The following is a 9,806-nucleotide window of genomic DNA, read 5'->3' as shown; positions in this document are numbered from 1 at the left end:
CCCCCCCCCCCCCCCCCCCTGGGGCGCCCCCCCCCCCCTGAGGCGCCCCCCCAGCTCACCTCTGCTCCGCTTCCTCCCCAAGCCCGCCGGCCCCGCTCTAATTCTCCTCCCCTCCCAGGCTTGTGGTGCCAAACAGCTGATTGGCGCTGCAAGCCTGGGAGGTGGGAGAAGTGGAGCGGCGACCACACGCTCAGGGAGGGGGCATAGGAACGCTGTAAAAAAAATTGGGGGCACCGCTTTTTGGCACCCCCAAATCTTGCCGCCCTAGGCAACTGCCTAGTTTGCCTAAATGGTAGCACCGGCCCTGACTTCTTCATACCCCAGAAAGTGTTGAATACATTATATAAGAAGCTAAAACCACTGTTTGTGCCTGCCCTTCATTTAATTAGCCACCCACAATCTTTATTCTCTTCAAGCTAATCACATCAGTAAAAAAAAAAAAATCACACTGTCCAACCAGGAACATTTTATTGCAATGATATTTCAATGCAGGGCATTTAATACTCATTGCCACATATCTGATTTGGAGTTGGAAGCCTAAATCAAAACTATAGGTGTAATATAAAGAGTAAAGTTTTCATCATTAGAGCTGGACAATTAATATTTAAAAAGATTTGCAAACATTTGTTTGATTAAAAACATGAAATACCCTGAATAATATTGGAAACCTGTTTTTGTTGTCTTTTGCAAACATTTACATAAGCAAAAGTTTATTCAGAAAAAAATTGGGGAAAGAAAGTGCCGCGTTGTTCATACATACATGAAAACTAAAGTGAATATATTTGTAAAAGTATTCATGGCATAGTCATGACAGGGTCATGGGCAGTCAGGCTTAGGGGTCAGAGCGGGAGTCAGAGTGAGTTGGGTACCAGAGGGCAAACCGAGAACCAGAAGTCAAGAGACAGGCAGGGTCAGGTTACCAGGAGGTCTGAGTCCGAGAGAAGCAAGAGAGCAAACCAGGAGTCAGGCATTAGTAGGAAGGCAGATTCAGAAGCCAGAATCTGGGATCTCTGAAGTGCAGGTTCTGAAACAAGACCGGCAGGCTGTCTGTATGTTGCTCGGACAACTCCCTATCACAGCTTTCTGGCTTACATACTGGTGCCAGCCAATCAGTGGGCTGCAAGAAGCTGCCACTCAGGTCCTGCTGGGTGGTACTTCCTGCGAGGCCCAGCCTCACTGAGTCCTCCCACAGGAGCCGAGGCTAAGTCTCCTGTAGTGATGTGGAAACATCAGTAGCCCAGAACCTCTGTGGTCCCAAGTTTTAACCATGCAGGTTCTTATACACACACATCATTGTACATATATTCAAATCAGACACAGAGATATCTAAATATGCTCTCAAGCACTGCTAATGTATTCCCAGACTTTGGTAAAATACAGGTATTAATTTCATTTTCTGTTACTCCCGCCCTTTCCAAAAAGAGTCCTGTTTCAGTTTTGGAATTGATCCAACCAGAACAAATACTGTAAGAATACACAGTTGCCTTACATACCTTATATCTCCATGAATTTTCTTAATCCTTTTTCCACTGATCTACAAATCTTCTCAGTTGGTTTGACAGATATGGTACTTCTTGTTAAAAATTCTCCTTTAGTTTTTATATGAATCTTCTTTACATCACATATTCTGTAAAGTCTGAGAATTAGTTTTAGAGATTTAGCATCCCATTGGCAGTGCCTTCACTCAGCATAAAATGAGTATGCAGCCTTTGAAGTCATATGAAATTAGGTTCTTAATAATCTAGTCCACTAAGGGCTGACAGTTGCTACTGTCTGCAATTAACATAGTATACGTAATTTGGTCTTTGACCTTGATTATCACTTTTAAGCTTCGGATAAGAAAACACCAATTGGCCCAAACCCTAATCTACCCCATTTTCAGGCGTGTAAAACCTGTGTTGTTCTGCAGCACGGAAGAAAAAGAAAGTGGCAGGGGGGAAGCCAGCCACAGGAATCCCCTTTGCTGGGTTCCACACTTCCCTGCACACCATGAAACTGCAAAGTACAATACGAGAGGGCTGTCTTTACAATTTACAAGGGCAAGCTTGCAAAATAATTTTTTCAACATCCCTTAAATGTAACTACTGCTATGCACAAGCCTGACCTGAGGATATGGGGAGGATTAGAAAGAGGACTCTTTGGAAAATTTCCAGCGGACTCATCTTACATAAAACTTGTTTCATTTCAACCCTTGTGATCTGTTTATATTGGCTCACCTTTTCAAGACAATCTTCAAAAGGAAAAGGTCTAGCATCTTTCTTTTAAAATGAAACCTGAGACTTCCTCGTATTTCTAATGTACTCAAATGAGAGGGGATTGTCATGAAGGCCTTTCCATTGGTTAAAGACCAGCTCTGGAAAGTGCTGGCTAGGGAGAAAGGATCATGGCTAATGAATCTTGGCCTACATATAGCTAGCTGATGGTTGCCAGGTATCTGGTTTTAGACAATAAAAGTTCGGTCCACGGCACAGTGCGGGCCTGGGACTAAAACAAGCTTCCTGCCTGGCCTGGCTCCACTCTGCCACTGCCCAAGTGCCGGCTCCACAGCTCCCATTGGCCAGAAACCGCAGGTGCAAGGGCAGCGTGCGGAGCCCCCTGGCCACACCTCCACCACAGGTAAGTGCCCCACACCTCCTCCTGCACCTCAGCCCCCTGCCCCAGCCCTGAGCTCACTCCTGCACCCCAAACCCCTTATTCCTCGCTCCACCCCAGAGCCCACCCCTCCCCCCCACACACACACCAACCCCCTGCCCCAGCCCTGAGCCCTCTTCTGCACGCCAAACCCATCATCCTTGGCCCCACCCCAGAGTCCACAACCCCAGCTGGACCCCGTACCCGCTCCTGCACTCCGAAACTCTGGGTCCGGTTCTGTTCAATATCTTCATCAATGATTTAAATAATGGCATAGAGAGTACAGTTATAAAGCTGGGAGGGCTTGCAAGTGCTTTGGAGGATAGTATTAAAATTCAAAATGATCAGGACAAACTGGAGAAATTGTTTGAAGTAAATAGGATGAAATTCAATAAGGACAAATGCAAAGTACTGCACTTAGGAAGGATCAATCAGTTGCACACATACAAAATGGGAAATGACTGCCTAGGAAGGAGTTACTGTGGAAAGGGATATGGGGGTCATAGTGGATTACAAGCTAAATATGAGTCAACAGTGTAACGCTGTTGCAAAAACAGCAAACATCATTCTGCGATGTGTTAGCAGGACTTTTGTAAGCAAGACACGAGAAGTAATTCTTCCACTCTACTCTGCGCTGATTAGGCCTCAACTGGAGTATTGGGTAGTTCTGGGTGCCACATTTCAGGAAAGATGTGAACAAATTAGAGAAAGTCCAGAGAAGAGCAACAAAAATGATTAAAGGTCTAGAAAACATGACCTATGAGGGAAGATTGAAAAAAATGGGTTTGTTTAGTCTGGAGAAGGGAAGACTGAGAGGGGACATGATAACAGTTTTCAAGTACATAAAATGTTGTTACAAGGGGAGGGAGAAAATTGTTCCTCTTAACCTCTGAGGATAGAACAAGAAGCAATGGGATTAAATTGCAGCAAGGGCGGTTTAGTTTGGACATTAGGAAAAATGTCCTAACTGTCAGAGTGGTTAAGCACTGGAATAAATTGCCTAGGGAGGTTGTAGAATCTCCATCATTGGGGATTTTTAAGAGCAGGTTCGACAAACACCTATCAGGAATGGTCTAGAAAATACTTAGTCCTGCCTTGATTGCAGGGGACTGGACTAGATGACCTCTCGAGGTCCCTTCCAGTTCTATGATTCTAAGAACAAATCATGCCAAACCAACCTAATTTCCTTCTTTGACAGGGTTAATGGCCTAGTGGATGAGAGGAAGGAGTAGACACACTCTATATTGATTTTAGTAAGACTTTGACACAGTAGCACATGAGAGATGGACAAGTTTATGAGTGTGACTGTATGATGGGGTTGCTTGTGATGGTGGAGCTCTGCGGATCTGGGACTCACTTTTGTTTAGATCTTATGTTCCTAAAAGCTCATGATTCAGGGTTTCAGTCAGCCACTTGCAGAGGTCAGGAAGGTATTTTTTCTCCGTCCAATGTATGGGTTTTGGTTTGTTTTTTTACTCCTGTGAAACATTAGAGAAGGCCATGGCTGAAGATGAGATATTGGACGGGCTGGGCCAGAGCTCTGAGGTCGCACCAAGCATTCCCTCTCTCTCATGTGCTTGGTTGGCTGGTTCTTGCTCACATGGGCTAACTGTTTGTTATTTACCTGGGATCAGGGAGAAATTTCCCTCAGGTCTGGTTGACGGTTGTTTTTTTTTTAACTTTCTCTGCAGCATGTGCATGTGGGTCACTTGCCAGGATCATCTGGGCATATCTTGCTTAATCATTTCCTTATCATTGTGGGGGCCTAGGGCTTGCTGCACCTTAGTCCCTCCTATTCTTTGCTTATGGCACATAAAAATCTACTCTCCTGTGGGCTATAATACTTTGGTCTAATTTTGGTTGCTGAGTTTAGTGTTCAGATGAGAGATGTGTTGGTGGCCTGTGATGTGCAGATCAGACTACATGATCTAGATGGTGGTCCATTCTGGCCTTAACCTCTATGACTATAACAGTCTCATAAACAAATTAGAGAAATGTGGACTAGATGAAATTACTGCAAGGTGGACAACAGGTTGATCCTCAAAGAGTAGTTATCAATGGTTCACCATCAAACTGAGAGAACCTATCTAGTGGGGCCCCATAGGGGTCTTTCCTGGGCCCAATACAATTAATTATTTTCATTAATGGCTTGGAGAATGGAGGGGAGAGTATGCTTATTAAATTTGTGAATGACACCAAGTCAGGAGTGGTTGCAACCACTTTGGAGGACAGGAATAGAATTAAAAATTACCTTGACAAATTGGAGAATTGGTCTGAAATCAACAAGATTAATAAAGATTCAATAAAGACAAGTGCAAAGTACTACACTCAGGAAGAAAAAATAAAATACACACCTATAAAGTGGGGAATAATTGGGCAGGCAGTATAAGTGCAGAAAAAGATTTAAGGGTTATAGTGGATCACAAATGACATATGAGCCACCAATCAGATGCAGCTGCAAAAAAGACTAATATTCGGGGGGTGTATTAAAGGGAGTGTTGTATATAAGACATGGGAGGTATTTATCCCACTCTACTCAGCACTGGTGAGGCCTCAACTGGTCCTATTGTATCTAGTTTTGGGTGCCACACTTTAAGAAAGATGTGAATAAATTGGACAGGGTCCAAAGACAGCTACAAAAATGATAAAATGTTTATAAAACCCAACCTATGAGGAAATGTTAAAAAACCTGGGTATGTTTAGTTTTGAAAAAAGAAAACTAAACTGCTCTAAAAAGGATGATCAATTGTTCTCCATGTCCACTGAAAGTAGAACAAGAAGAAATGGGCTTAATCTGCAGCAAGGGATATTTAGGTTAGTTATTAGGAAAAACTTATAAGGATACTTAAGTTCTGTAACAGGCTTCCAAGGGAGATTGTGGAATCCCCATCATTGGAGCTTTTAAAGAAGTTAAACAAACACCTGTCAGAGATGGTCTAAGTATACTTGTTTCTGCCTCGCGCAGAAGGCTGGACTAGATAACCTTTCGAGGTTCCTTCCAAACCTATATTTTTATGATTCTATAATCTGTATGCAAGGCTGTCCCTACCCATATGCAAAGTATGCAGCTGCGTAGGGCACCAGAAAATTTGGGGCACCACATTTCCTGGCACCCTGCGCAGCTGCGTGCTACTCCAGTCCCTGCTCCGGCTCTTCCCCCTGGCCTCCGCCCCTGCTCCGCCCCAGCCTTGCCATTTCCTGCCCCTGCTCTGCCCCAGCCCGGCCCCCACTTCACCCCTTCCTGAAGCCCTGGCCCCTGCTCCACCCCCACCCCACCTCTTCCTGCCCCTGCTCTGCCCCAGCCCCGCTCCCAGTTCCCTGAGGACTGCTGCAGGGGTTGGCCCTGCACTCACCGCATGGTTAGTGGAGCAACCTGGCTCCAGCCAGCTCCGATCCCCTGGCTCCCAACTGCACCGCTGGTGAGTGCTGGGGGGGAGGTTCCACTCCTGTCCCCCAAGACTGGGAGCCAGGAGAGCAGAGCAGAGCGGCCTGGGACCAGGGGGGTTCCCCCCTACCCCTCAGCCCCTCCCCCTGCGGAGGCCTGTGGCCCCACACAGCCCCCCGCCCCTCCATGGGGGGCTGCGTAGGGCACCAAAATGGCTAGGGACGTCCCTGTCTGTATGCTGTCCATAAAGATATATCCTGTTTATTGATTCTTATGAGTTAGTCAGTCTCATAGTGTCACTAGATAAAATATACAACATTGGTTCTGTAACAAGCAGAGCATTCATCCAGGACAATTTTTTTAAGAGTCAACTAACAATCAGATTCATGACAGCAATGTAGTTTTATTGTACATGTAAATCTTAATTTTTACAGATACACCTCTACCCTGATAGAACGCTGTCCTCGGTAGCCAGAAAATCTTACGGCATTGTAGGTGAAACCACATTATATTGAACTTGCTTTGATCCGCCGGAGTGCGCAGCTCCGCCCTCCCAGAGCACTGCTTTACCGCGTTATATCCAAATTCGTGTTATATCGGGTTACGTTATATCGGGGTACAGGTGTATATAACTATAAATGAATTGTAAATAACTATAAAACCCTATAATTTATAAACTATAAATGAAATCATAAGTTTGCTCTACATTTGTGATGATACACTATAAATGAAGGCAAAAAAAGCTCATCAGTGTTAGAAATACTGATGCAGTATTTGTAGATATTTATTTTCTGACCCAAAAAGTCTTTCTCCTCCTACCCTCCAGAAAAGGAGATTGTGGCCAAAATGTAGAAAAAAACAGTAGTCAGCAGAATAATTTCAGGTAACTGGATGACTGGTTTTATAAGAAAAAGGGTTTTGTTGTTGTTTTTACTGCAATTCACTTCTAAGTTTTTATTTGACGTGAACAAGGTCAATTTGCAATACGTTGCTGGAATACTAATCATATTTATAACTGACACCTATTATGCATTGTCAAAGCTACCTTCTTTCCTTTGTAGTTTCTCAACATAATCTGTATTATTTATTTTCAAATGTTTTAAAAGAAATCCCAGAAATCTAGAAGTATTATAGTAGCACTGTTCACGCTACTTTAAGGTTTTGTCAGTACTTATAAGCCTCTACTTTCATGGGTTCAAAACTAGATCATAAAAATTCACTCCAGTGTTTGGCTTGACATATAAATACTCACCTTGGGAGTCTTTTTATTTTAAATTTCCGAAACTTATATTTATATATTTAAGTTATAGAAAAATATTTTAAAATTAACCTGTTTTGAGTGAATCTCTTCTAGGTCCTCTTACTAAAAGATATACAACATGAAATTTTGGGCCTAGCCTTTTTGTACAAAAAAATAATTTAACAAAATCCGTTAGTTTTTAAAGATATACAATAGTAATAATACTCCAAAATTGTAATATGGCTAATCTCAAAAGCCTGAGCTTAATTTTTTTCCTTATGCTTGCCTCAGAGAAATGAGTTTCTCTTGTGTAAAGAAGCCGGGTGATCATGCATAAACAGAGAAGTATTGACTTGGTCTATTTACAGGAGTGCTGGAACAATTTGTATAATGGGGGTGCTGAGAGCCCTTGAATCAAATTGTAAACGCTGAATATTATGGAAACCACTTCAAGCCAGGGGGCACAGCACCCCCCACACCCCTAGTTCCAGCTTCTATGTCCATTTATGCATGTGAGTAGTATGAAACAAATAACCTTTCCCAATAATAAAAAATGAGTTCTCCTGCTTCTTCCTCCATTCTGCTCAGGTTATTTACAAGAAGGAAAGGAATAAACTGGTTGCAGAGCTCCTGATTTTTGGCTTTCATTATATACTCTCTTTACCGGATACTGAATGCCCTCTATACCTTCTCTCTTCTTTTAAATCCTTCCTTAAAGCACACACCTTCCAAAAGGTCTATTAAGCGTGGGTCTCATCTCAAGTAAGTGACTACTGGAAGCAAGGCATAAATAAGCCTAACTATCTGTGACATACTTGGCATTGTAGTTCCTGAGGATTTGTCAAGTATTTGCCAGCAAACATCCCATATGCAGTTTATTACAGGCAGGGCTGGTAGCATCATGTCTTAGTAAGATTGCCTGACTCCTCATTCAGTTGCTTATAAGATCAAAAAGTTTTTCAAATACATTAGAAGCAAGAGAAAGAGGAAGGGAAATGTAGGTCTACTTAGCAGGGAAGGTAACATCAAGAAGGCTGAGGTGTTTAATGCCTATTTTGCTTCAGTCTTCACTAAAAAGGTCAGTGGTGACCAGATACATAACAATTAATATTAGCAATGAAGAAGAAAGGCAAGCCAAAACAGGGAAAGAAAAAAGAACTTTAGATTAGTTAGATGTTTTCAAGTCAACTGGGCCTGATAAAATTCATCCTAGGATACTTAAGGAACCAGCAGAAGCAATCTCAGAACCATTACCAATTATCTTTGAGAACACATGTAGGATGTGTGAGGTCCCAGAGGGTTGTAGAAGGGCAAACATAGTACCTATTTTTAAAAGGGGGAGGGGAGGAAGGACCCAGGGAATTATAGACCAGTCAGCCTAACTTCAATACGGAAGATATTTTAAACAATTATTAAACAATTAATTTGTGACCGTGTACAGGATCACAGGGTTATAAAGAATAAGCAATTATGAATTTGTCAAGTACAAATCATGCCAGACCAACCTAATTTCCATCTTTGATGGGGTTACTGGCCTAGTGGACAGTGGAACAGTCACACATGACACTCTCATAAGCAAATTAGGGAAATTTGGTCTAGATGAAAATACTATAAGGTGGGTACACAACTGGTTGAAAGACTACTCAAAGAATAGTTATCGATGGTTTGCTGTCAAACTGGTAGAAAATATCTAGTGGGATCCCATAGGGGTCTTTTCTGTGAATTTCCTCACTTTTGAGTGCTTGACTTCGCAGTCTTATTAATGTTCTTTTAATGTATTTTTGTATATAATAAATATATATATCCAGGAGACTGAAATGAAATCAGGGGGTCAATTTGCTTTCAGTTGCATTAATTTCCTCACCTACATATTGTCCATTTAGAGTTTAAACTCTTCAGGGAAGAGTCTCATGTTTTTGTGCAGTTCCTCCGTTAGCATACATCTGACTTTATAAAAATAATAAATTAATAGTAACACTGTCTACTCTTTGTATTGCATATTTTCATACATAAGTTTTTACTACACTGCTTTGCAGTAGCTTAGCTGCTTTTCTGGTAGGACATCTGCTGTCTACCCATAACAGCTTATTTGGTGGGGTCTAGGGGCTAGGACACTCAGCTAGGAGTAAGGAAACCTGGGTTCTATTCCTTTGTCTCCCATTGACCTGTTACACTGCTCTACAGCCAAAATGTTTCTGAAATAAATGTAGTCAAACTTTACTAATTCTGGGTCACTGAGAATGAAAATGATGCTTAAAATTGTTGATTGGCTCTAGTTTTCAAGATATGCTATTGGGTCAGTATATACGACCCTTGACTTGGGAATGGCGGAGGATAAGTGAGTTATAAAGGGAAGGGATCTCAATTTTAACCAGAAATGACTAAAATACATCTTTGACTGGATCTATGAATAAATCTATGACTGGGTTTGGACAGTACTTGCCTTTTAGGCAAAACAATGAATGATGCAATCTGAAGCTGGTATTGCGTCATACATGATATGAATTGCATCATGTTATTCCTAGAAGTCATGGATGATGCAATCATAAC

At 42.2% G+C, this 9,806-nt stretch overlaps 1 long non-coding RNA gene across 1 annotated transcript in view; it reads right to left on the bottom strand.

The window, feature by feature from the left end:
• Positions 1-825: 825 nt before the first annotated feature.
• The window catches only part of LOC117877779, a 12,807-nt gene continuing 3,826 nt past the window's right edge, over positions 826-9,806 (bottom strand). The window contains exons 2-3 of the long non-coding RNA XR_004645817.1: positions 1,494-1,627; positions 826-1,024 (exon numbers count right to left, since the gene is read on the bottom strand). This is a non-coding gene — a long non-coding RNA (uncharacterized LOC117877779). The remainder of the gene's footprint in view (positions 1,025-1,493; positions 1,628-9,806) is intronic.

This window comes from Trachemys scripta, chromosome 5 (assembly GCF_013100865.1).
Source record: "Trachemys scripta elegans isolate TJP31775 chromosome 5, CAS_Tse_1.0, whole genome shotgun sequence".
In the NCBI taxonomy this organism is placed as follows: domain Eukaryota; kingdom Metazoa; phylum Chordata; order Testudines; family Emydidae; genus Trachemys; species Trachemys scripta.
This window is presented reverse-complemented; position numbering and strand designations above follow the sequence as displayed.